This window comes from Pristiophorus japonicus, chromosome 4 (assembly GCF_044704955.1).
Source record: "Pristiophorus japonicus isolate sPriJap1 chromosome 4, sPriJap1.hap1, whole genome shotgun sequence".
In the NCBI taxonomy this organism is placed as follows: Eukaryota; Metazoa; Chordata; class Chondrichthyes; family Pristiophoridae; genus Pristiophorus; species Pristiophorus japonicus.
This window is the reverse complement of record NC_091980.1, coordinates 212,593,544-212,619,897: the sequence shown is the minus strand read 5'-3', so window position 1 is coordinate 212,619,897 and position 26,354 is coordinate 212,593,544. Positions and strand designations below refer to the sequence as shown.

At 45.6% G+C, this 26,354-nt stretch overlaps 1 protein-coding gene across 1 annotated transcript in view; it reads right to left on the bottom strand.

The window, feature by feature from the left end:
• Positions 1 to 26,354, bottom strand: part of LOC139263260 (neuronal PAS domain-containing protein 3) — a 1,415,846-nt gene that overhangs the window by 466,551 nt on the left and 922,941 nt on the right. The gene's annotated exons all lie outside the window — the stretch shown is intronic.

Below are 26,354 nucleotides of genomic sequence, written 5' to 3'. Positions count from 1 at the left end.
TTAAGATAATTTTGAATTCCAACAGGACTCTGGCAGGAGCAGCATTGAGGGACAGGGGTCTGATCCATATTGATTTTTGTCAGCAAACACTGACACACAGACCTGGCCCTAAAATGCTGATTGTGAGTGCGAAACTTGGATGGTTGACATCTAGGCCTCTCCAAAGCCATGATATTCAAAACAGTACACTGTACTCCACATGGGGCCAAACTATTGACCTATACAAATTTACTGTTACGGCCTGGGACTTATGTTGTATGCTATTGGCTTACATGGTAATGTCTTGTTTGCCTTCTTTACTGCTGTTCATGCTACACACGGATAGTTTCAATGAATTATATATCAGCATCACCAGATCGCTGTTCAATGTTGAGTCTTAAATGTAATTAAACTTGATAGACATAAGGAGAGGACTCCAATGTACCAAACAACTCCCTCCCATAAGATGAAATTCCCGACTGGATCCAACACCTAATAAGAACAGAAAATGCTGGAAATAATCAGCAGGTCAGGCAGCACCAATAGTGAGAGAAACAGAGTTAACATTTCAGGTTGATGACCTTTCATCAGAACTTAGAAAAGTTAGAGATGCAACAGGTTTAAGCAAAGAGATGATAGTGCTCGGCGAAAGGAGATGGTAATGGGACAAATAAAGAAACAAAAGATGGGTCTAGAGGAAGTGTAAATTACAAATTTGGAATGTTTACAAATGATTTGTGTTTCCATTGCTCAGCACTGAAGCCTATCTATTCAGCCTGTCAGTCATAATTTATACTATAATCATTCTTTGCCTAATATCATACTTTGTACAATAGATTAAGATGGGTAAATAAATAAGCTGAGGTGTAATCTAATAGATGCTGTCCAAGTGTGAGAAAGCAGTAATTGACCTGAGCATCTCTGATGATGTCATAAATGCTCAAGTGGGGATTATTAACATGTGAATAACACCTCCCACTGGGAGCTCATTGCTTGTGGAAAGGGATATCCTGAACTGCTGCAGGATTTATGGTCATCACACTCAAATGACTGCAGGTGTGCCACAAAGTGACTGCAGCTGTGGGTCCGACAGAACCAGTACCTCAGGATCAAGCTCAACAATGTAAAGGTGCACCTCACATCAAAGAGGCTCCCACTGATTCTTACACAACCCCAGCCACGGAGGTAGGCACCCAGAGGAAGCAGTAGGTTAGGGTCTGGACTCGGAGTACACAAATCATATGGTCATCATGATGAAACACGGTTCACATACATACATCACTTTTGGAGTATTAAAATTTGGCTAGACTTCAGAGGAACTGTGTCTAAAGAGTGTTCTTGGTATGGAACTGGATGATCATTCAGCAGAGGCAAGGAATGGGATCCATGGTAGTGTGGATGAAAAATTGATAATGTAAGTGTGGCTGTATTTGGGCATAGCATGCTGAAGATTTGGCAAAAAAATAAGAAAATCCCCAAAACAGATCCTGAAATTCTTGGAGCAAAAGGAAAGCTTAAAAAAAGCAGGATTCGTTATACAACAGCAATAAAAAATGGTGATCCTACTTCATCTGCTCATTCACCTTTAAGCTCTGAATGCTTGCAAGACAATGCCCACACCGGGAATTTCCTCGAGGCTTTTCCTGCTCTGCCGTTATAACATTGATGGAGAATGGCACCAACGCCCGCTGGCCCCTTGCACACAGCTGACCCCACAATAGCATCTGTGAGATTTTCAGGACCCACAACTAGTCACTTTTATCCAAGTAAATCGTCTTGGATATCACTGACCTGCCCATTCTAACACTGGAACTTACTGAAATACTATGATGAAAACTATCACACTATATCTACCCTCCTGAATTATTAGCTTGCCTCTTCAATTGTACAGGAAATTCACTTTTTCAAAAATGAAAGTGACTTCAATGGAAAAGAATATTGGTGTACAACAGGCTGCTGATTCACGATGAGCCCGTTTCATGCTAATGGCAGAGACCAATTTCAGTCCCTTTCTTATATATAGTATAATATAGTTATAATTGTTATATAGTACATTACTATATATTGAGTGTTTCTGATAGAGGATATCACGTTAAATTGTGAGAAACAATTTTAGCCTTCTATTTTTCTGATTAAATGTATTTTATACAGTGCTCCTCTATGGTTTTAGCTACTTGCATATTCTTTTGTGGCAGCCCTTAAAACAAGCTGCACATCAATACACAAGAAATTCCATAAGAAAGGTTAATTCTCCAAAATGGTGCAAAATAGATGCAATTCTAGCCAGAAATACTTCACAGATTTTAAAAGAAAGTTTATATCTAATCAGAGTATCTACAAAGCTAATGTCCCTTTTGCCAGATTGCAATAATTTAATTGCCAATTACCCTTGTGCCACATGTATGTTGTACTAGCATTTCAGTACTGCTAAATCGTTCATTTCACTGGTTTGTCAGAAGACGACAGCGACCTATGAATATGTATTGTGTCCCACTCGGAAACTATTTTCATTAGTAATCCTATCATTGATGTCCTTTATAAATGCTTCAATGCAAGCCCAAGTGCAAACCAGGAAGAAGTTTTGCTTTTGTTACACATTATTACAATAGATTATATAATAAAATGAAGTTTATCCCCCTAGATTTTTGAACATACTGCCAAAACAATGTAGTCTCACTTTCGATTCACATTTATGTAATTCCTCATCTCTGGTGTCAGCTATTTATGCTGTTGGTTATCGTGATACACATATCCATTGTGATTCATTGCTAGCTTGTACAGTCGAACACTTTCTCTGATACAAAGCTTGCCATTATTCATGACCTGAAGGTAAACAGTATTTTGTGTATACATGATATCAAACATACAACAGTCAGGGGAGAACATGGATGTATATGAAATCTCTAATTGGTGCTTATCTTACAACAGTCACTACTTTTCAAAAGTATTTAATTGGCTGTAAAGCGCTTTGGGGCGTTCACAGGTCTTGAAAGGTGCTATATATAGATGCAAAATCCTTCTTTCATTCTGTATACTACGAAAACAATTTAGAACTACATATACATGTTTAATTCATAGATGATTATCTGTTATTCTGTTACAACTTTTAACACTGAACAACATACAGAAGCTTTAAACAACTCTTTCACCTAGATTTTGATTTACTCTAATCATCATCATCATAGGCAGTCCCTCAGAATCAAGGAAGACTTGCTTCCACTTTCAAAATGAGTTCTTAGGTGACTGAACAGTCCAACACGAGAACCACAGTCCTTGTCACAGGTGGGACAGACAGTCGTTGAGGGAATGGGTGGGTGGGACTAGTTTTCCGCACGCTCTTTCCGCTGCCTGCGCTTGGTTCCTGCATGCTCTCGGTGTTGAGACTCGAGGTGCTCAGCGCCCTCCCGGATGCACTTACATAGAAACATAGAAAATAGGTGCAGGAGCAGGCCATTCAGCCCTTCTAGCCTGCACCGCCATTCAATGAGTTCATGGCTGAACATAAAACTTCAATACCCCCTTCCTGCTTTCTCGCCATACCCCTTGATCCCCCGAGTAGTAAGGACTTCATCTAACTCCCTTTTGAATATATTTAGTGAATTGGCCTCAACTACTTTCTGTGGTAGAGAATTCCACAGGTTCACCACTCTCTGGGTGAAGAAGTTTCTCCTCATCTCGGTCCTAAATGGCTTACCCCTTATCCTTAGACTGTGACCCCTGGTTCTGGACTTCCCCAACATTGGGAACATTCTTCCTGCATCCAACCTCTCCAAACCCGTCAGAATTTTAAACGTTTCTATGAGGTCCCCTCTCACTCTTCTGAACTCCAGTGAATACAAGCCCAGTTGATCCAGTCTTTCTTGATAGGTCAGTCCCACCATCCCGGGAATCAGTCTGGTGAATCTTCGCTGCACTCCCTCAAGAGCAAGAACGTCCTTCCTCAAGTTAGGAGACCAAAACTGTACACAATACTTCAGGTGTGGCCTCACCAAGGCCCTATACAACTGTAGCAACACCTCCCTGCCCCTGTACTCAAATCCCCTCGCTATGAAGGCCAACATGCCATTTGCTTTCTTAACCGCCTGCTGTACCTGCATGCCAACCTTCAATGACTGATGTACCATGACACCCAGGTCTCGCTGCACCTTCCCCCTTCCTAATCTGTCACCATTCAGATAATAGTCTGTCTCTCTGTTTTTACGACCAAAGTGGATAACCTCACATTTATCCACATTATACTTCATCTGCCACGCATTTGCCCACTCACCTAACCTATCCAAGTCACTCTGCAGCCTCATAGCATCCTCCTCGCAGCTCACACTGCCACTTAACTTAGTGTCATCCGCAAATTTGGAGATACTACATTTAATCCCCTCGGCTAAATCATTAATGTACAATGTAAACAGCTGGGGCCCCAGCACAGAACCTTGCAGTACCCCACTAGTCGCTGCCTGCCATTCTGAAAAGTACCCATTTACTCCTACTCTTTGCTTCCTGTCTGACAACCAGTTCTCAATCCACGTCAGCACACTACCCCCAATCCCATGTGCTTTAACTTTGCACATTAATCTCCTGTGTGGGACCTTGTCGAAAGCCTTCTGAAAGTCCAAATATACCACATCAACTGGTTCTCCTTTGTCCACTTTACTGGAAACATCCTCAAAAAATTCCAGAAGATTTGTCAAGCATGATCTCCCTTTCACAAATCCATGCTGACTTGGACCTATCATGTCACCATTTTCCAAATGCGCTGCTATGACATCCTTAATAATTGATTCCATCATTTTACCCACTACTGAGGTCAGGCTGACCGGTCTATAATTCCCTGCTTTCTCTCTCCCTCCTTTTTTAAAAAGTGGGGTTACATTGGCTACCCTCCACTCGATAGGAACTGATCCAGAGTCAATGGAATGTTGGAAAATGACTGTCAATGCATCCGCTATTTCCAAGGCCACCTCCTTAAGTACTCTGGGATGCAGTCCATCAGGCCTTGGGGATTTATCGGCCTTCAATCCCATCAATTTCCCCAACACAATTTCCCGACTAATAAAGATTTCCCTCAGTTCCTCCTCCTTACTAGACCCTCTGACCCCTTTTATATCCGGAAGGTTGTTTGTGTCCTCCTTAGTGAATACTGAACCAAAGTACTTGTTCAATTGGTCTGCCATTTCTTTGTTCCCCGTTATGACTTCCCCTGATTCTGACTGCAGGGGACCTACGTTTGTCTTTACTAACCTTTTTCTCTTTACATACCTATTGAAACTTTTGCAATCCGCCTTAATGTTCCCTGCAAGCTTCTTCTCGTACTCCATTTTCCCTGCCCTAATCAAACCCTTTGTCCTTCTCTGCTGAGTTCTAAATTTCTCCCACTTCCTCCACTTAGGGCGGTCTTTGGCCAGGGACTCCCAGGTGTCGGTGGGGATGTTGCACTTTATCAAGGAGGCTTTGAGGGTGTCCTTGAAACGTTTCCTCTGCCCACCTTTGGCTCGTTTGCCGTGAAGGAGTTCCAAGTAGAGCGCTTGCTTTGGGAATCTTGTGTCAGACATGCAAACAACGTGGCCTGCCCAGCGGAGCTGATCGAGTGTGGTCAGTGCTTCAATGCTGGAGATGTTGGCCTGATCGAGGACGCTAATGTTGGTGCGTCTGTCCTCCCAGGGAATTTGCAGGATCTTGCGGAGACATCATTGGTGGTATTTCTCCAGCGATTTGAGGTGCCTACTGTATATGGTCCATGTCTTTGAGTCAGGAGGGCGGGTATTGCTACAGCCCTGTAAGACCATGTGGGTTTGAGGGTCTGATCTTCGAATATTCTTTTCCTCAGGCAGCCGAAGGCTGCACTGGCGCACTGGAGGCAGTGTTGAATCTCATTGTCAATGTCTGCCCTTGTTGATAAGAGGCTCCCGAGGTATGGGAAATGATCCACGTTGTCCAGGACCGCGCCGTGGATCTTGATTACTGGGGGGCAGTGCTGTGCGGCAGGAACAGGTTGGTGGAGGACCTTTGTCTTACGGATGTTTAGTGTAAGGCCCATGCTTTCGTACGCCTCAATGAAGATGTTGACTATGACTTGGAGTTCAGCCTCTAAATGTGCGCAGACACAGGCACTCTAAACACTGATATTAAAAACCAGACACATTAGTGAGGGCAAAAGTATGGTGTGATCTATTATTTTACGTTGATGGTGAAAGTAAGACTGAGGTACAGGTGAATCAAATTTTAAAAAATTGTATTCACAAGAAAGATTCATACATTATCTACAAAAAGTTACAATTATTTTAAAATTAACTGTCTTGCAAAACTTTGTCACCATTTTGTAACCACATAGATTGGGTCCAGTTCCATTCCCTCTATTTGATGTGGTCACTGTATTTCTTTTGCAGTGCACTTCTGAGTAGGAGTTAAACAGCAGTTTGATAAAATTTAGAGGGACACACTTCCCATGATCAACATGCTGCAATTTTGTAATTGATGCCATTCCCACCTCAACACATTGACAATTATCAGACAAATATTTAGTCACCAGACTCAAATGCAATAAAACAGCACAAAACAAGATCTGGTAAAACTGACCTTTCGTACTGAATTACCTTCTGGGGATGAAATTCCCATTTTGCACCTCCTGTTAGCGCCTCCGGGGAGCCCTAACGGGACGCAAATCTCTTTTTGTCCGGGGGGGGGCGTGCGCTAGCGGCTCCCACGAAATTGCACAGAAGTTAGCGGAGGCACAAGCATGGTACAGCCGTGCCCCGGGCTGCCGCATGGCGGAAATTGCCCAGCGAACCGGGCCAACCTCTGCTCAAGGGGCTGAATTTAGAGGGGAGGTGTGCTACGCACCGCCGTTTTGGCCTACTCACCAGTCGGCCCATCTTGGTGCTCCGTGGCGCAGGAAGTCCCTCCCCGACTGGGTTACCGTCCCCAAATGCGGCGCTGGTGAGTTTCTCCCCCTCTGTGTCATACAAGGGCATATTTTCAGGCCAGTGTGCTTCATTTTGGTGGTGTGGAATGTAGAAGAGGGAGGCTTGGAAATCAGATGGGGAATCTTTTTTAAGATCAAACTAACTTCAATATTCGAATGCATTGAAATAAGGCACAGAACATATCCTTGTCTATTTAGGGCGGTATCACACTGTGTGCTCATGAATGATGGAGCTCTTAAAGGAACAGGTGCTTATGTCTAGTCTTTTTCTAGTGCCATTTTTTGATGCTTTTTCTCCTAATTTATTGCTTCTCTTTTTTAAAAACTTTTTTCCCCAAAATCATACAGCAAATGTTTATGTTGAGTGAAACCACCAATGCCTGCAAAATCATTAGAAAACCAACTGTAATTAAATTATCTACAAGACTTCAGCAAGAAAGGAAGAGCTTTAAAAACAAGACATATGAAGGGGCTCTTACAATACTTACACAAGAGTTCTGGAAGTGGCAAGGCATTTAAGTGTAAGTTATAAAGTGTTGTTGGCAAGTTACGTTAAAATAAATGATGGGGTATGGTTTTAAACCACCTCAAATACAGTACACTCTCCATCGTGTTGTGTGGCACTACCACCGTGTTCAATGGGATAGATTCAGAACAGATCTAGCAGCTCAAAACTAGGCATCCCTGAGGCGTTATGGGCCATCAGCAGCAGCAGAATTGTAGTCCACCTCAATCTGTAACCTCATGGCATGGCATATCCCTCACTCGACCATCAATCCAGGAGACCAACCCTGGTTCAATGAGGAGTGCAGAAGAGCATGCCAGGAGCAGCATCAGGCTTACCTAAAAATGAGGTACCAACCTGGGGCAGCTGCAACACATGCATGCTAAGCAGCGGAAGCTGCATGCTATAAACAGAGCTAAGATATCCCACATTCAATGGATTGGATCAAAGCTCTGCAGTCCTGCCACATACAGTCGTAAATGGTGGTGGACAATTACACAATTAACGGGAGTAGGAGGGCTCCATGAATATCCCCATCCTCAATGAAGGCAGAGCCCAGCATGCAAGTGCAAAAGCCAGTCTTCAGCTAATTCGATTCACTCCATGTGATATCAGGAGGCGGCTGAGTGCACTGGATACAGCAAAGGCTATGGGCCACGATAACATCCTGGCTGTTGTGCTGAAGCCTTGTGCTCCAGAACTAGCCGCATCTCTAGCCAAGCTGTTTCAGTACAGCTACAACACTGGCATCTACCCGACAATGTGGAAAACTGCCCAGGTATGTCCTGTCCACAAAAAGCAGGACAAATTCAATCCGGCCAATTACCGCCCCATCAGTTTCTTCTCAATCATCAGCAAAGTGTTGGAAGATGGCATCGACAGTGCAATCAAGTGACACTTACTCACCAATAACCTGCTCACCGATGCTCAGTTTGGGTTCCGCCAGGAGCACTCGGCTCCGGACCTCATTACAGCCTTGGTCCAAACATGGACAAAAGACCTGAATTCCAAAGGTGAGAGTGACTGCTTTTGATATCAAGGCATCATTTGACCGAACGTGGTATCAAGGAGCCCTAGTAAAATTGAAGTCAATGGGAATCAGGGGGAAAACTCTCCACTGGCTGGAGTCACACTTAACACAAAGGAAGATGGTTGTAGTTGTTGGAGGTCAATCATTCCTCTGGTCACTTTAATAATCAGATCAACTGTAAACCAATGTGATGGGTGTATTGTGTTTAATCAGAGTTTAAGACGGAATATAACACACTAGTTATACAGCAAAAACATATGACTGTGACAAGTAGCTGGTGCCGATCTGATCGTACAAACGGCAGGCGGCATGAGCAGTTCTCTGGTTTGCGGCCTCACTTTCTCTTGCCTACAGCCTCCTTCGGTGAGCATGGGATCACTCTCGAAAGAGCATTTGACCAGCCCAATTTCTGTATGATGCACCATCTGTGTGGACAAGCCCTCAGGGTGTGACTTTTATTCTCTTTTTAGGGGCGGGCCTGAAATGGGATATTGACAAGACCGTTTAACCTATGGGGGTCAGTATCCAATGGGGTGTCGAGTTCTTTGTTTTGATTCATGAATCAAATTTCTCCCGAAAGATGTCTCATGATCTTGTTCATTTGTCTTTCCTGCTTATACTTTCCGAAGATTTCTTCATTGGAATTCATGTCTTATCTCCCTGGTCCTTATCCTCTCGGGTACAATTAGTACAGTACTCTCTCAGCCATAGGCCCAAACCTGAGCTGTCCCACTTCAATCAGTCGTTATCTCCTTTACGACCTAGCAAACTGCTCAATTCTGAGATTGTGTTTACCGTAACCAAATTCCTTCCTTCCTCAGTCTTCCTATACAAATTAACTTTTACTTATCTTCGCAAGCAGGTCTGTTAAGCTAACTTCAATTCCTACCTTAGCAGTATACATAAGATACATAAATAAGGTTCGTCTAAACTTTAAACAACAGATAATCACTAGGTAACAAGAAGATTGTCAGTGCAGAATGCTATATCAGTAAGGAACCAAAATATTCGCACATTCCAAGCATCTATCTAGCCATCCTAATACTAGTCTGAGGAGACTTTTTGTCTCCAGTTCTAACACAACCATGTAAACACAACATATTTACGTCACAGTTTTGTTCGCATAACCCTATACATTTTGGACACCTCTGATTTCTAACATGGAGGTCAATCATCCCAGCCCCAGGACATCGCTGCAGGAGTTCTTCAGGGCAGTGTCCTAGGCCCAACCATCTCCAGCTGCTTCATCAATGACCTTCTCTTCATCATAAAGTCAGAAGTAGGTACGTTTACTGATGATTGCACAGTGTTCAGTTCAATTCGCAGTTCAGAAAATTAAGCAGTCCATGCCCGCATGCAGCAAGACCTGGATGACATTCAGGCCCGGGCTGATAAGTGGCAGGTTGTTTTCACGCCACTTAAGTGCCAGGCAATGACCATCTGTAACAAGCAAGAGTCTAACCACCTCCCCTTGATATTCAACAGCAATACCATCTTTGAATCCCCATCAACATCCTGGGGGTCACTATTGACCAGAAATCTAACTGGACCAGCCACTAAAGCACTGTGGCAACAAGAATGGATCAGAGGCTGAGTATTCTGCGGTGAGTGTCTCACCTACTGACTTCCAAAGCCTTTCCACCATCTAAAAGGCATAAGTCAGGAGTCTCCACTTGGCTGGATGAGTGCAACTCCAACAACACTCGAGAAGCTCGACACCATTCAGGGCAAAGCAGCCTGCTTGATTGGCACCCCATCCACCACCTTCAACATTCACTCCCCCCACCGGCGGTGCACCATGGCTGCAGTGTGTACTATCTATAAGATGCACTGCAGCAACTCACCACGGCTTCTTCAGCAGCACCTCCCAAACCCGCGACCCCTACCAGCAAGAAGGACAAGGGCAGCAGGCTCATGGGAACACCATCACCTGCAAGTTCCCCTCCATAGTTACACACTATCCTGACTTGGAAATATATCGCCGTTTCTTCATCATCGCTGAATCAAAATCCTGGAATTCCCTCCCTAACAGTATTGTGGGAGTACCTTCACCACAAGGACTGCAGCCATTCAAGAAGGTGGCTCACCATCACCTTCTCAAAGGCTATTAGGGATGGGCAATAAATCCTGCCCTTGCCAGCCACATCCCAGCACAATTATTTTTTAAATTATGTGGTTGAAATGGTACAAGGCAAAAGAAGGCTAACAAGGAAATCAGCAGGTACCAGACTGCTGGCACCCATCATTATGCCACCAACAATTTCTGCAAGCCTGAGAGCATCTACTTGGCAATAACAAGGGAAAGCTAGATAAACACATGAGGAAGAAAGGAACAGAAAGTTATTCTGATAGGATTAGATGAATTAGGGTGGGTGGAGGCTCTAGTGGAGCATAAACACCGACGTAGATCAGTTGGGCCGAGTGGCCTGTTTCTGTGCTGTAAATTCTATGTAACTCAAGAGTAATTGCGTCCACTGATCATTGGTCAGTTTGGAGATGGTTACAGAGCTCTGCAATCTGTTGTAAAGAGATCTGTAAACAATCACCACCACAGGACAGTATAAAGCCCCTTACCAGGCTAGCATAGGGACCGTCTACAGCATCAGGCAATTTGCTTCCCACAGATGTATCATGGCAAATTGACTGAAGTGCTGGTTGGACTGTTTGGCTGCTCTTGTTATTCCAGGTGGCATGGAAAATGTGTATAGTCAAGGGAAGGAAGAATCCTTACCCTGTTTGTGAAACTGTTGTTAGTGTTCAGGAGATGCTCAGGAAAATGACTGCAGGACTGGTAAGGAGGCCACATTGCAAAAGGTGGGCGGCACAGTGCTGAACATGGCCTCTATCACTAGGTGAAAATGATTAACAGCATTCTGCAACAAGTACAGAAGCAAAAAAAAACATTTTTATTGATAAAAGGCAATAATAAGGACCTGTCTTGATAATACCAGCCTGTGCCCGAAGACTAGTGGTAAAATTTGACCCATGATGTGTTTGTTTTACGGGTGGAAATAGGTGCAATGAAGCTCAATATCAGGGATCAGCATCCTGTGCCCCAAGGATGCCTGAACCGCTATTGGGTTGGCCCATTTCTCAGGTGTCCGCCAAAAATAATTATGTTAATGAGGGCCCTAATGACTGTTTTAGTATATCTCAGGCAAATTGAGCTGCCTTGAGCAGGGCTGTCATTGGACAGGGATGAAGTCGAGCAAGCAGCCACCACCAAGAAGCTAAGACAGAGCAGGTGTTTCTTCCACATACACAGAACATGCGAGAACTGCTGCCATCCTGTGATTGCTGCCCCCACCCCCCACCCCCCTGTTCATCTCCCGCCCGGGGCTTACATTTAGGCCACAGCCAGCGAGACAAGCAGCCCAACATTCATTCATACTTATAAACTTGCGTGAGTTGTCTGTGGAGGAAGAACAGGTTCGCTCAATAATGTTAATGAGATCTGAGGCCCAATTTTGGGCCAGGCTTGGACCTCCTGGTTGGGGCACGCCCATTTCAGACCGAAAACGGGCCTAAAGGAATTTCTGGCCCATAGAACAGTTCTGAAATCAGTAGCAGCAGATTCTGGTTCGGGGGAATCGTGTCCTAAAATTTGTCACCCTATCCTACACTTTATGCCCCAAAACGGGTGAAAAGCTATTGAATTTCTCCCTAAGCATATACTTTGTGAGACACTATCTAAGATACAGTAAGGTACCTCTACAAGCGGTTTTCAAATTGATGATTTCCAAATCTAACATACAGATATGCACAAAATTATTTCGAACAGTGATGTGAAACTCCTGCCACTTTAAAAGTACTCTAGGGAATGCATCTAAAGAAAACACATTGGTCCTGACCAGGATAGTCTAATTATGCTAATTGCTTCAATACCCGTACTTTATTTATGCTAAGTTGTTCAGATAAATAAAAAGAAATTGCTTTGGGTCTGATTTTATTCATTTTTTGATGCAAAATAGCCTGTGTTTGTTATGTGTTTGCTGAGCTATTTACATTAAATTCTGCGGGTAATTGCGGTTTTGTCTGCACATTTATTGGTTTCTGCACAGAGCTCAAGACAAAGTCCATCTGTTTTATGATGAAACTGTTTGTATTACTTGGATTACAAATCAGACAAATGATGCTGTAATTGTTTATGTATCTGGCATGATAGTTTCAATGTTATGCCTGCAAAATGTGTAGATTTAACTTAGCCCTCCTGAATACAAAATTTCTTAACAAAATTAATCACAAGAAGATGAAAAAGAAAGAATTATGCATGCAGTTAAGCTGGTTTGTCTTCATGAGACAGCTAGGCAATTCTCTAAACTGCAGTACCATCCAAGAGGTTCCTGGAGGTATTTCATCTATTTTTTGAATTTAGCAAAGATTAGGAACTGATCCGGAAATTAAGACATGCTGGATTATGAGCAGAGCATGCTAATAGATAGGTGAAACCTCTTGAGCAGAAGTTCTAATCATCATGGAATTTAATATCATCCAATTCTGAACCAATAGAAGCACTGTGTGGTTCAAAATGCACAAAATATGTAGAGATGAGAAATGCTTGTCCCTCTTCAAAACAACCTTGATGGAAAATGCTTCAAATATATAGGCACTGAATTTGCAGTTAGAAGCTTCCTGCGGGGAAATGCCTCTGATCCGCAAATAAAATGTCCACGTTCCTGATGGTCCGGGAGATATGGAGATTTGCAGTCCTGGGGCTCTCCGGGTACCCGCGGGAAGAGGCATATGTATCTCTGAGATCACGTGGGCCAGCCCAACAAATGACAGAAGGGAATCCCCATTCATACTTATGGGGATTCCGTACGTACGGAAACCCCTTAAGTATGAATGGAAATACCCCCAAAAATAGATCAAGACATCAAATAAATTATTTAAAACATCACATATTTAAAATGAATTAAAATGGCATTTAATTAAATATTTAAAACAAAGTTAAGTTTTTTGAAAAATATATTTACATGTTTTAAAGGGGCTAAAAATAAACAGGTTTTTAAATGTATAAATTATTGCTAACATTTTATTTATATGGTTTTTAAAGCTCTTACGCTGGTAAAAGCAGGCCTTATGACTGTTTTTACCAGGCATAACAATTTCATGGGTATTCGATGGGCGGAAGTTGGTCAAATAGGCCAACTCTCCGCCAGTTAATGCCCTTTTCTCAGGGATGCACATGTAAATACACCTTTGAGTATGGATTCGAGTAAGAAGATTTAGTTGTACAATTATGTGAATAAATAAAAGATGAGGCTATTACTCTTGTTATAAATGTGATACAAATGACTTGGGACTGCAAAATGGGCTGCATTTCAGTCGCTGCATTGGAATAATGGTGCTTTGGCCATTATGTTTAACCAATAATAGTATGCAACAGACATTGCAGCCCAGAAGTTACTGTTGCTCATTTTAGCAGAAGAACACCATTTTAAAAAGATTTTAAACCAATAATTTTGAATAAATAGATTCAATTCTATAATCAAAATGATTATTCAGAAGAATAGCAGACTAGTCTTGTTAATCTTAGCAGTTTAGTTGTGCTGGGTCTCAGAACCAAGAGTTTGCTTGCAGTGATATTTGCCTGATGTCCAAAATTTTCTTGACATAATCTGTTACTTTCAGTTGGATCGCTTCAATAAAACATTGGCCCAGAAAGTGTGGTCGGAGGCTTCCAACCTGAAAATTTCGACGAAGCTACCTGGTGGTCCGGGAGGTTCGGAGACTTGTGGTCCTGGGTCTCTACACGAAGGCCTGGGTAGAGGCCCACGTATCCCAGGGACTTAAGCGCTTTGCACATGTTCCTGGGATCACGTGGGCCGGCCCAACCAATCCAAGTAGGATTGCTGATTCCAGAATCACCACAAGTATGAATGGGAATACAGGTTGAGCTTCCGAAATCCGGAAACTTCGGGACCGAGGCCATTCCGGATTCCGGATATTTCCGGATTTTGGAACGTCTTTGCCTGGGCCGAGGTAGGTGGGGTCGGGCAGCCAAGGTAAGGGGACGAGGTCGGCCACCGAGATAAGGGGGAGAAGGGGTGGAGCCGGGACCGGGCGAAGTCGGGCCGGAGGGAGATCTGGCCGCCGAGGGCCGGGGCGAAATAGGGCAGGGGGGAGGTCGGGCCACCGAGGGCCGGGGGAGGTCGGGCCAGCGCAAGATAGGGCCGGGGCGAGGTTGGGCCGCCGAGGGCCGGGGCGAAATAGGGCCGGGGGGAGGTCAGGCCACCGAAGGCCAGGGGAGGTCGGGCCAGCGAGGGCCGGAGCAAGATAGGGCTGGGGCGAGGTTGGGCCGCTGAGGGCCGGGGCGAAGTCAGGCCAGAGTGAGTTCGGGCCGCCGAGGGCCGGGGGGAGGTCAGGCCGCTGAGGGCCGGAGTGAGGTCGGGCCGCTGAGGCGAGGTCAGGCTGCCGAGGGCCGGGGGAGGTCGGGCCACCGAGGGTCGGGGCGAGATCGGGCCGCCAAGGACCGGAGCGAGGTAGGGCTGCGGTGAGGTCGAGCCAGAGCGAGGTCGGGCCGAAGTCGGGTCACCGATGCAGGGGAGTCCGGATTTCGGAACATATCCCGATTTCCGGGCGACCCCGCCACGGATTGGCCCGGTGTCCGGATTCCAGAACATTCCGAATTTTGGAACTCTGGATTTCGGATGCTCAACCTGTACCCCAAAAACACACAAACACTTAAAATAAATTAAAAGAAAACATCACATATTTTAAATTAATCAAAATGGAATTTAATTAATTATTTTAAACAAAAATGTTATTTTTTGAAAAATAAATGTACATATTTTAAAGGGTCCAAAAATAAATTTATTTAACAGGATTAAAAAATTTTAAATTATTGGAAAAAAAATTCATTTTCCGTCCTTTGAAAGTTTTACACTGTTAAAAGCAGGCCTTAAATGTGATACTGACAGTGTTAAGTGTTAAGTCACTTGCTTTTCCCACCCCCTCACTTCTACCATGTCCGCTTGTCATTCAGCTTCCCATTACCCCTTTATCTTCCTATCAACCCCGACATTCTCATCAATGTTGGGTGGGTGCAATGTATTTGTACGGATGCAACAGAGGCATCATCCTAATCCGTCTGTTGGAAGGCAGATTGGTACACAGACACTTCATCAGCAGGGCCCCAGGACCTTTCCAGGCTGAAGACAGAAGAGGCATAAGAAATATTCACTCCCAATTAGGGGCATAAGTATTTACATTAAGGTTGTATTACCTTACTGGCAAAGTCTGGGGCCTTTGCTGGGGTCTCAGCAGAACTCACACCAGCTCTCAGCTGTCTAGATTTCTGCGGAGGCCTTTTTAGGAGCTTAAAGATGAGATTCTCAGGATAGTCATCAAATTTCTGACACTCCCATTTGATATTGGAAAGAGGGTGTGTCTCTGCCTGTGTTCTGCCCAGGGCGCGATTAGAATTTTGAGGCCCAATAGCTGGAATTTGCTGGAAAAATAATGGTGTGTGAACAACGCATGCCATTATTAATGTCCAAATTGGCCAGCAAATTATGGCAAGGAAGAGAGACCCCCATAGGGGAAATATTGGTGATCGCCAGCAAAGCAGTCAGTGTCACCGTCAACTGCCGTTAATGACCGCCTGAAATGGCCGCAGCGCTAATCGACCTAAACTGGTGTGGGGGGGGGCATGGAGGTAAGTGGCGCAGTGCTAACTTTAGGTGCTACGCTGTCCTGGTGGCATTACAGGAGGGATCCAGAACCAATTTGTAGTCCTGGTGTGGCATTGCTGCTTCCCCTAGAGTACGTGTGCGAGGCTGTGAAGCTTGCAATGCATTGTGGACAGTGAGGAGCTCTGAAATTTAAAGGGCACATTGAAGCAAGACAAAATAAAATGCAGTGTATCAATACATTTTCTGCCCCTTTTGTCTTGTTACAAATATTCAATATTTAAAAGAAGTTCCAAATGTGATTATTCAGCTCTTAAAGCTGAATTACCTTCCTAAACTGAACAAATGGGAAAACTGCCTCAGCACCAACACAAATGGCTCACTAAGCCAAGGAAGGGGCACCCAGGGTCTCGCACGCAACACTCCAGCATTGTGCAGGGGGACAATACTACAATACTGGCCCTCTATCCACAAGGGCCAGGAGGCCATCCAGAAAGAACAATGTGGGAGTACATTACCAAGGCCGTCACTGCCAGCAGTTTCACCCCCACCACCTGGCTCCAGTGCCCAAAGAAGCTTCATGACCTCAGACCACTGGTCAAGGTCAGTGAATGCATCTTCAAAAGCTGTCTCCTACCAACTGCACCACTAGCCTCACACACTGCTCAATGCAGGACCCCCAATCGCTCACCTACCAGCAATCAGCACCAATGACTATTCCCAGCACCACCTCATGCCCTTGGAGGAGACGGTGCAGGCCATTCTCGGCAGGAGCATGGTTGAGCCCTTGGCCAGCGGCAGGGCTGAAGGGATATAAAATGCGGGTATCCTCGTACATTATCCCCCTTCTGGCATGCACCTCTAGGTTTACCGCCCTCCCGTCAGCACAACTCCACCTTTGTGTCTTCCTCATCTCACCCAAGAAATGCAGCCTGCCCAGCCAGTGGGTCAACAAGAAGAGGTAGCCTGCCTAGCCAGTGGGACCGCAGGTAGATGATTCCATCCCGGATAACAAGGCCACAAAGGGGCTGTCTGGGATGCATCCTTCCATCTGATTCCTCCTCTTCGGCTTCCTCCTCTTCAGGATCTCCCTCTTCTGCGTCTTCCTCTTTGCTCTGCAAGCGGATACTGCAAATGTAAAATGACAGCATAAGATGCTGCAAATACTCCGTTGGTCAGGCAGCATGTGGACCCGAGACGTGAACTCCACGGATGTAGCGTGACCTGCTGAGCATTTGCAGCATCTTCTGTCTTCACAAAGGCATTCACTAACCATCTGAGCCTTTGCAAGCGTCCAGCAGCACTCCCAAAACACTTTTTAAAACTTTTCACATATATTGCAGCAAGCCACCACTTCAATAAAATCCAAAAAAACAATACCAAACCCTTCCATTCAAACTTACCTGATTGATGTGTGTGTCTCATTAACAGCTGCAAATATTGTCCCCGTCGGTGTCTGTCATCCTACTTGCATGCCAGGTTAACTTGGCATACTTAGTGTTATGTATGCAACCCTATGTAACCTGCACACTACCGCCACCAGAGGGCGTATCTGTTGGAGTCCCAAGGGATCCCAGCATCCCTTGGGAGCACTGTATATAAGCAGGCCTCCCATGCTGTACCAGTATTCTAGAGCTAGAATAAAGAGACGAAGGTCACACTTACTCACGTCTACAGTACTCAATTACATTGATTTATTCAAGATATAACAACTGGCGACGAGATAACAAACCATCACGCGAAAATGCAGAGAACTGTTGGCATCCTGGAGAAACTCTCAGAAGGGAACGATAAGGAGGTCTTCGTGGAGCGACTCAACCAATACTTCGTGGCCAACGAGCTGGAAGGGAGTGTGAATGCTGCCAAACAAAAAGCGATCCTCCTCACCGTCTGTGGGGCAACAACCTATGGCTTCATGAAGAATCTTATTGCCCTGGAGAAACCAACAACAAAATCGTATGAAGAACTGTGTACGCTGGTCCGGGAGCACCTAAATCCAAAGGAGAGTGTTCTGATGGCAAGGTATCGATTTTGCACATGTCAACGGTCTGAAGGCCAGGAAGTGGCAAGCTATGTTGCCGAACTAAGGCTCCTTGCAGGACATTGTGAATTCGATGGATTCCTGGAGCAAATGCTAAGAGACTTTTTTGTGCTTGGCATTGGCATAATGATAGCCCAGGCATTTAAGTCCACCAGCGATAACACCAAACAAATTTCGCAGCATAAAGACGTTTCGGCAAGTACTGTACACAAAGTAATGTCATTTTCAGGCAGGAATGCATATGGCAGAATGTACATGCCTGCAGCTGCACGACCTCAGATGACCCAGAGTCCGCCATCAAACGTTAATGTGAGGCAATTGACATCTTGTTGGCGTTGCAGAGGTGATCATCGAGCCCATCAATGCCGCTTCAAATACTATGTGTGCAAGGGCTGTGAAACAATGGGACACCTCCAGCAAATGTGCAGACGAGCTGCAAACCCTGCAAACCACCACGTTGCAGAGGAAGACCGATCCATGGTGGATCAAACTGAACTAGAGGCTCAAACCGAGGAGGCAGAAGTGTATGGGATACACACCTTCACCACAAAATATCCACCGATCATGTTAAAAGTTGAACTGAATGGAATTCCAGTATCCATGGAATTGGACACGGGTGCAAGTCAGTCCATCATGAGCCAAAAGGCCTTCGACAGGCTGTGGTGCAACAAGGCACACAGGCCCAAGCTGAGCCCCATTCACACCAAGCTGAGAACTTACACTAAAGAACTGATCCCTGTAATTGGCAGCGCAGCAGTAAAAGTCTCCTATGATGGAGCAGTGCACGAACTACCACGATGGATAGTACCAGGAGAGGGCCCCACACTGTTCGGCAGAAGCTGGCTGGGAAAAATCCGCTGGAACTGGGACGACATCCGAGTGCTTTCGTCCGTCAACTACGCCTCATGTGTCCAGGTTCTGAGCAAGTTCCCGTCATTGTTTGAGCAGGCATCGGAAGTTTCTTGGGGGCAAAGGTACAGATCCATTTGATTCCCGGTACACGACCCTTCCACCACATGGCATGGGCGGTGCCATATATGATGTGAAAGAAAGTGGAGATCAAGATAGACAGGCTGCAACGAGAGGGCATCATCACGCGGTGAAGTTCAACGAGTGGGCAAGTCCGATCGTTATGGTCCTCAAGGGCGATGGCACGGTCAGAATTTGTGGGGACTATAAAGTAACGATTTACCGTTTTCCGCTGCAGGACCAGTACCCGCTACCCAAGGCAGACGACCTATTTGCAACGCTGGCAGGAGGAAAGACGTTCACCAAGTTGGACCTGACCTCGGCTTACATGACGCAGGAGCTGGCGGAATCTTCAAAAGGCCTCACCTGCATCAACACGCACAAAGGTCTGTTCATCTACAATAGATGCCCGTTTGGGATTCGATCGGCCGCGGCTATTTTTCAAAGGAACATGGAGAGTCTGCTAAAGTCGGTTTCACACACTGTGGTTTCCCAGGACGACATATTGATCACAGGTCGGGACACCATTGAACACTTGCAGAACCTGGAAGAGGTTCTAAGTAGGCTAGATCGTGTGGGACTCAGGTTGAAATGCTCAAAGTGTGTTTTCCTGGCGCCAGAGGTCAAGTTTTTAGGGAGAAGAATCGCGGCAGGCGGCATCAGACCCACCGACGCCAAGAGGGAGGCCATCAAGAATGCGCCGAGAACACAGAACGTGACGGAGCTGCGGTCGTTCATGGGACTCTTCAATTATTTTGGTAATTTCCTACCCAGGTTAGGCACCTTGCTAGAACCTCTACATGTGTTGCTACACAAGGGAGATAACTGGGTATAGGGGAAATCACAAGAGACAGCTTTTGAGAAATCCCAAAATCTGTTATGTTCCAACAAACTGCTTGTCCTGTATAATCATTGTAAACATTTAGTGCAAGCTTGCGATGCATCTTCGTACGGGGTCGGGTGTGTGTTACAATATGCAAACGAATCGGGAACATTGCAATCGGTCGCTTATGCGTCCAGGAGCTTGTCCAAGGCCGAAAGGGCCTACAGCATGATTGAAAAAGCTCTGGCATGCGTTTACGGGGTAAAAAAAATGCATTAGTATCTGTTTGGGCTTAAGTTCGAGTTAGAAACTGACCATAAGCCACTCATATCGCTATTCTCAGAGAGCAAAGGCATCAATACCAATGCCTCTGCTCGCATCCAAAGATGGACACTCACGCTGTCTGCACATAACTATGTAATTCGCCACAGGCCAGGCACAGAGAACTGCGCTGACGCCCTAAGTCGGCTACCATTGCCCACAACCGGGGTGGAAATGGCACAGCCTGCAGACATATTGTTGGTAATGGATGCGTTTGAAAATGAAAAGTCACCCGTTACAGCCGGCCAGATCAGGACCTGGTCCAATCAGGATCCTTTACTGTCCCTTGTAAAAAAACTGTGTCCTCCATAGGAGCTGGTCCAGCGTCCCAGCGGAGATGCATGAAGAGATCAAGCTGTTCATACAGGCGGACTGTCTTTTATGGGGTAATCACATGGTTTTGCCTAAGAAAGGCAGCGAAACGTTTATACGCGACCTACACAGTACCCACCCAGGCATAGTAATGATGAAAGCTATAGCCAGATCCCATGTGTGGTGGCCCGGCATCGACTCAGATTTGGAGTCTTGCGTGCGCCAATGCAACACTTACTCTCAACTGAGCAATGCACCCAGGGACGCACCGCTAAGTTTGTGGTCATGGCCCTCCAAACCGTGGTCTAGGATCCACGTTGACTTCGCTGGCCCGTTTCTAGGCAAAATGTTTTTGGTTGTTGTGGATGCTTATTGAAAATGGATTGAGTGTGTAATAATGTCTATAAGCATGTCCACTGCCATCATCGAAAGCCTACGAACCATGTTTGCCATGCATGGCCTGCCCGATGTCCTTGTCAGCGACAATGGGCCGTGCTTCACCAGCGCTGAATTCAAGGAATTCATGACCCGCAATGGGATCAAGCACGTCACATCTGCCCCGTTCAAGCCCGCATCTAATGGCCAGGAAGAACGGGCAGTCCAAACCATTGAGCAAAGCTTGAAACGCGTGTCAGAAGGCTCCCTGCAGACCCGCCTGTCCCGAGTCCTGCTCAGCTACCGCACAAGACCCCACTCGCTCACCGGGGTTCCCCCAGCCGAGCTGCTCATGAAAAGGGTGCTCAAAACAAGGCTCTCTCTAGTCCACCCTGATCGCCATGATCACGTCGAGGGCAGGCGGCATCAACAAAGCATGTACCATGATCGCGCAAATTTGTCACGCGATATTGCAATGATTCTGTATTTGTACTCAACTATGGACATGGTCCCAAATGGCTTGCTGGCACTGTCATAGTCAAAGAAGGGAGTAGAGTGTTTCAGGTCAAACTTGCAAATGGCCTAACTTGCAGAAAGCATATGGACCAAACCAAACTGCAATTCGCAGACTGCCACAAGCAACCTGAAGAGGACACCACCAACTTCGACTCCCCGACACACACACACAAGTGGCAACCGACATCATGGTTGACCACGATGCTGAACTCATCATCCCCAGCATCCCAGCAAGGCCCAACCAACTCACCTACACCTGCATTTGTACCAAGACGATCGACTAGGAAGCGGAAAGCCCCAGATCGTCTCACCCTGTAAATAAGTGTACTATTGACTTTGGGAGGGAGTGAGGTTATGTATGCAACCCTATGTAGCCTGCACACTACCACCACTAAAGGGCGTATCTGTTGGAAGCATTGTATATAAGCAGACCTCCCATGCTGTAACAGTACTCTGGAGCTAGAATAAAAAGACTAAGGTCACACTTACTCACGTCTACAGTACTCAGTTACTTTGCTTTATTCAAGACATAACACTTAGGACCCAGCGCTGAATTGAGTGCTCAGGTCGAAGGTTGCGCAGGTGACATTAAGTCCGTGTTGCACATCGATTGACGTCACCACACTACTATTTTTTTTTTTACATGGCTCTGCCGGTAAGGGGCCCACAAATATGCCGGCTGCCATGGGGACTGCCTCCAGCTGGCGCAAGAGTGGCAGCCGCCATTTTTTAAAGAATTATTGGCTTGGCACGGCGTGGCAATTCAATTAGGGGGTGGAGCTAGGACCCTGCGCTCAAAAGAGTGCTGGCAGCTCAGCGCATGCGCACTAGAGGTTTTGCGCATGCAGAGTAGCTCCTCTGCAGCATGGGACCCGATGTCCCATCCCGTCCCTCTCCCAAATTGAATGTGCAAAATGGGGATTTTTAAGATACTCCAGAAAAATCAAGTTGCTCCAAAAAAACTAAGCAACTCCTGGCCAACTTTGTGCCCCATAGTTTCACAGAATGATTACAGCACAGAAGGAGGCCTACTCAATTGTAGCCAGAACATCTCCAGCAATGCTGATCTTCCTATCCATACACCGTTACTTCTAGAGTGTCCCTAGGATCTATCCATGGCCCTCTTCTTTTCCTCATCTAAGGCCCAAATTTGGCCCTCCGTTTTTTTCGGCGCACTTACCCGAGGTGCGCCGACGTTTTGCTCCCAAAATGGCGCCGAAAATGTAGCTCTGTATTTTCCCTGCTCTGTGGTCTCTCCCATGGCTTGGTGCAGCGTGGTCTGTCCATTAGGGGGCGGAGCTAGGGTCCTGCGCGAAAAACAGTGCCGGCAGTTCAACACATGCGCACTGGAGGTTTTGCACATGCGCAGTAGCTCCTGCCCCCAGCCGGAGGTCCCTCGGAGAACTCCCTGGAGAAGTCCCTCGGAGAAGACTAGTCCAGTCCTCGGAGAAGTCCCTCGGAGAAGTCCAGTCCTCGGTACGTTCCCCCGCCCCTAGCCCTGGCCGAAGGGCTCGCCGGTGCGTTCTCGAGTTGGTGCGTTCCCCCACCCCTATCCCAGGCCGAGTGGCCTCCCGCACTGGCCAGCCCGGCCCGTTGACTTCCCCGACCAGGTAGGATTTGAGTTTTATTTTTTATTGATTGATGGTTGTGCTTTGTTTTGATGGGGGGTGGGGGGAGCGGAGGAGGAGAGTTTTGATATGAAGCTGGGACTTAAGTTTTTTTTTAATTCATTATTGATGGTTTTTATGCTTCTTGAATGTTGTTGTGAAGGTGTTTAATGCCACTGCAAATTAAATGTGTAGAATAGGGATTTTTAAGATGTTCCAGAAAAATCAAGTTGCTCCAAAAAAAACGGAGCAACTCCTGGGCAAATTTGGGCCCCTACATACTGCCGTTATTGATATCATCTGAAGACATGGGGTCAGCTTCCACATATTTGCTAACCTATCAGCTCTACCTCCCCACCAGCTCTCTCAATCCAGCCACTGTCTCTGTGTTATCACACTGCTTGTCTGATATGTCGTCTTGGATGAGCTATTATTTCCTCCAGTGGTAAGACCATCACCATCGGCCGCCGCCACAAATTCTGTACCCTCGCCACCGATTCCATTCCTCTCTCCAACCACTGTCTCAGGCTGAACCAGACTGTTTACAACCCAAATCCATACCCATCTTTCCCACAACTCTGTCTGAATCCCTCCAATTAGGTTTGCGCCCCTGCCACAGTACAGAAACGGCTCTAATCAAAGTCACAAATGACATCCTTTGTGACTGTGACAAAGGCAAACTAACCCTCCTCGTTCTTCTTCACTAGTCTGCAGCCTTTGACACGGTTGACCACTCCATCCTTCTCCAACGCCTCTCCACTATCATCCAGTTGGATGGGATTGCACTCACTTGGTTCCATTCTTATCTGTCTAATTTTAGCTAGAGAATCACCTGTAATGGTTTCTCTTCCCGCTCCCATACCATTACCTCTGGTGTCCCCCAAGGATCTATCCATAGCCCCCTTCTATTTCTCATCTACATGTTGCCCCTTGGCGACATCATCCGATAACACAGCATCCGTTTCCACATGTACGCTGATGGCACCCAGCTCTATCTCATGACCACTTCTCTCGACTCTTCCATGGTCTCTAAATTGTCAGACTGCTTGTCCGACATCCAGTTCTGGATGGGCAGAAATTTTCTCCAATTAAATATTGGGAAGACCAAAGCCATTGTTTTCGGTCCCCACCACAAACTCCGTTCCCTAGCCATTGACTCCATCCCTCTCCCCAACTTCTGTCTGAGGCTGAACCACACTGTTCGCAACCTTTGTGTCATATTTGATCCTGAAATGAGCTTTTGATCACATATCCGCAGCATAACTACGACTGCCTATTTCCACTTCTGTAACATCGCCCGTCTCCGCCCTTGCCACAGCTCATCCGCTGCTGAAACCCTCATCCATGCCTTTGTTATCTCTAGACTTGACTATTCCAATGCACTCCTGGCTGATCTCCCACATTCTACACTATGTAAACTTGAGATGATCCAAAACTCAGCATCCTGTTGCTTAACATGCACCAAGTCCCGCTCACCCATCCCCCCTGTGATCGCTGACCTACACTGGCTCCCAGTTAAGCAACGCCTTGATTTCAAAATTCTCATCCTTGTTTTCAAATCCCTTCATGACCTCACCCTTCCCTATCTCTGTAATCTCCTTCAGCCCCACAACTCTCCCGAAATATCTATGCTCCTCTAATTCTGCCCTCTTGAGCATCCCTGATTATAATCACTCAACCACTGGTGGCCGTGCCTTCTATTGCCTAGGCCCTAAACTCTGAAATTCTCTGCCTAAGCCTCTCCACCTCTCTAAATCTCTTTGCTCCTTTCAGACGCTCCTTAAAACCTACCTCATTGACCAAACTTTTGGTCACCTGCCCTAATTTCTCCTTATGTGGCTCGGTGTCAAATATTTAGTCTCATAATACTCCTGTGAAGCGCTTTGGGACGTTTTACTACATTAAAGACGCTATATAAATACACGCTGGTGTTGTTGGCATCATATTTGACCCAAAGTTTAATTTTTGAACCTGTATCCTCTCCATCACAAAGACAGTTTAATTCATCCTCTGTAACTCACCCATCACCCTTGTGCTTGCTGACCTGCATTGGCTCCAGGTTCCCTAATTTCTCCAATTTAAAATTCTCATCCTTGTATTTAAATAGCTTCATGGCCTCACCTCTCCCAATCTCTGTAACCACTTCCAGTTTTACAGACCCCCCAAAACTTTCCATTCCTCTGACTCTGGCCTTTTGTGCATTCTCCCTCCCTTCGCCCTACCATTGATGGCTGTACGTTCAGCTGTCTAGGCCCCACCCTACACCCCTCCCTTCTCGTTCAAGATCCTTCTTAAAACCCACTTCTTCGACCAAGCTTTTGGTCACCTTTCCTAATATCACATTCTTGGGCTCGATGCCCATTTTCTTTCTTACGTCCTGTGGAGCACCTTGGGGTGTTTTTTTCACATTAAAGGCACAGTATAATTGCAAGTTGTTTCAAAAATAATTATATAGTGTACAGACTGCATAGGTTAACACAAATTACTGTTTGTACAGTGATAGAAACATGCCTGGTCACATAAGCCAACTAGTAATATGATGCTGACTGGTACAATATAACCATGTACAGTTAGGCCATGGATGCAGAAAAACTGATTCCGAGGAATGTCAGGCCATCCAAAAAATCCAGAACTGAACACTGCCAGCCAAAGGGGCCATTTTATGGTGATTTCATTGGAAAAACTAATAGGATGTCTGTTATAGGTCATTGTTATGGTTATAATAAAATAAATCAATTTAATATTCTTATTGGTGTTTCATTGCTATCCTCTTCAACAAGCCTCATTGGGCCAAATGACACCTCCTAGTAGGAGTACAAAACAGAACAGAGCAAACTTAAAATTGTATATGAAAATGACACCTTTAAGAAAACAAGATTAACATTGTGAAGTATGTCTTATATTTTAAAATCTAATGAAGGACCAAGTGAAATCTGATATAGAAAATGTGCTGTTTAAGAAGGATTTCTGTTAGGTTCATAGATTCTCATTTTAGTCAGCATACAAGGTAAAGATTTAAAGGCTGCGACACAAAGAAATTATGCAGATTTGAGCTGATGGGTGTGCTGGGTACCACGTCTAGGAGAAATGAAGGGCACTAACCTTAGAATGGGATTTTTGATTAAATGTGTTAAATGTGTGATGTTTTGTTTGGAGAATTTTTGGTGTAGGTATCATTTCTGGCAGTTATAGTTGGACAGGACACATCATCAGTACTACAATGTGATTCTACTAGCAGCCATAATATTCTAAGAAATGATCTGGCTTGTATTCAACTGAGAAGAAGTCTCTCAGCCTGCAGTTAAACAAAGTAAATCATTTCTAGC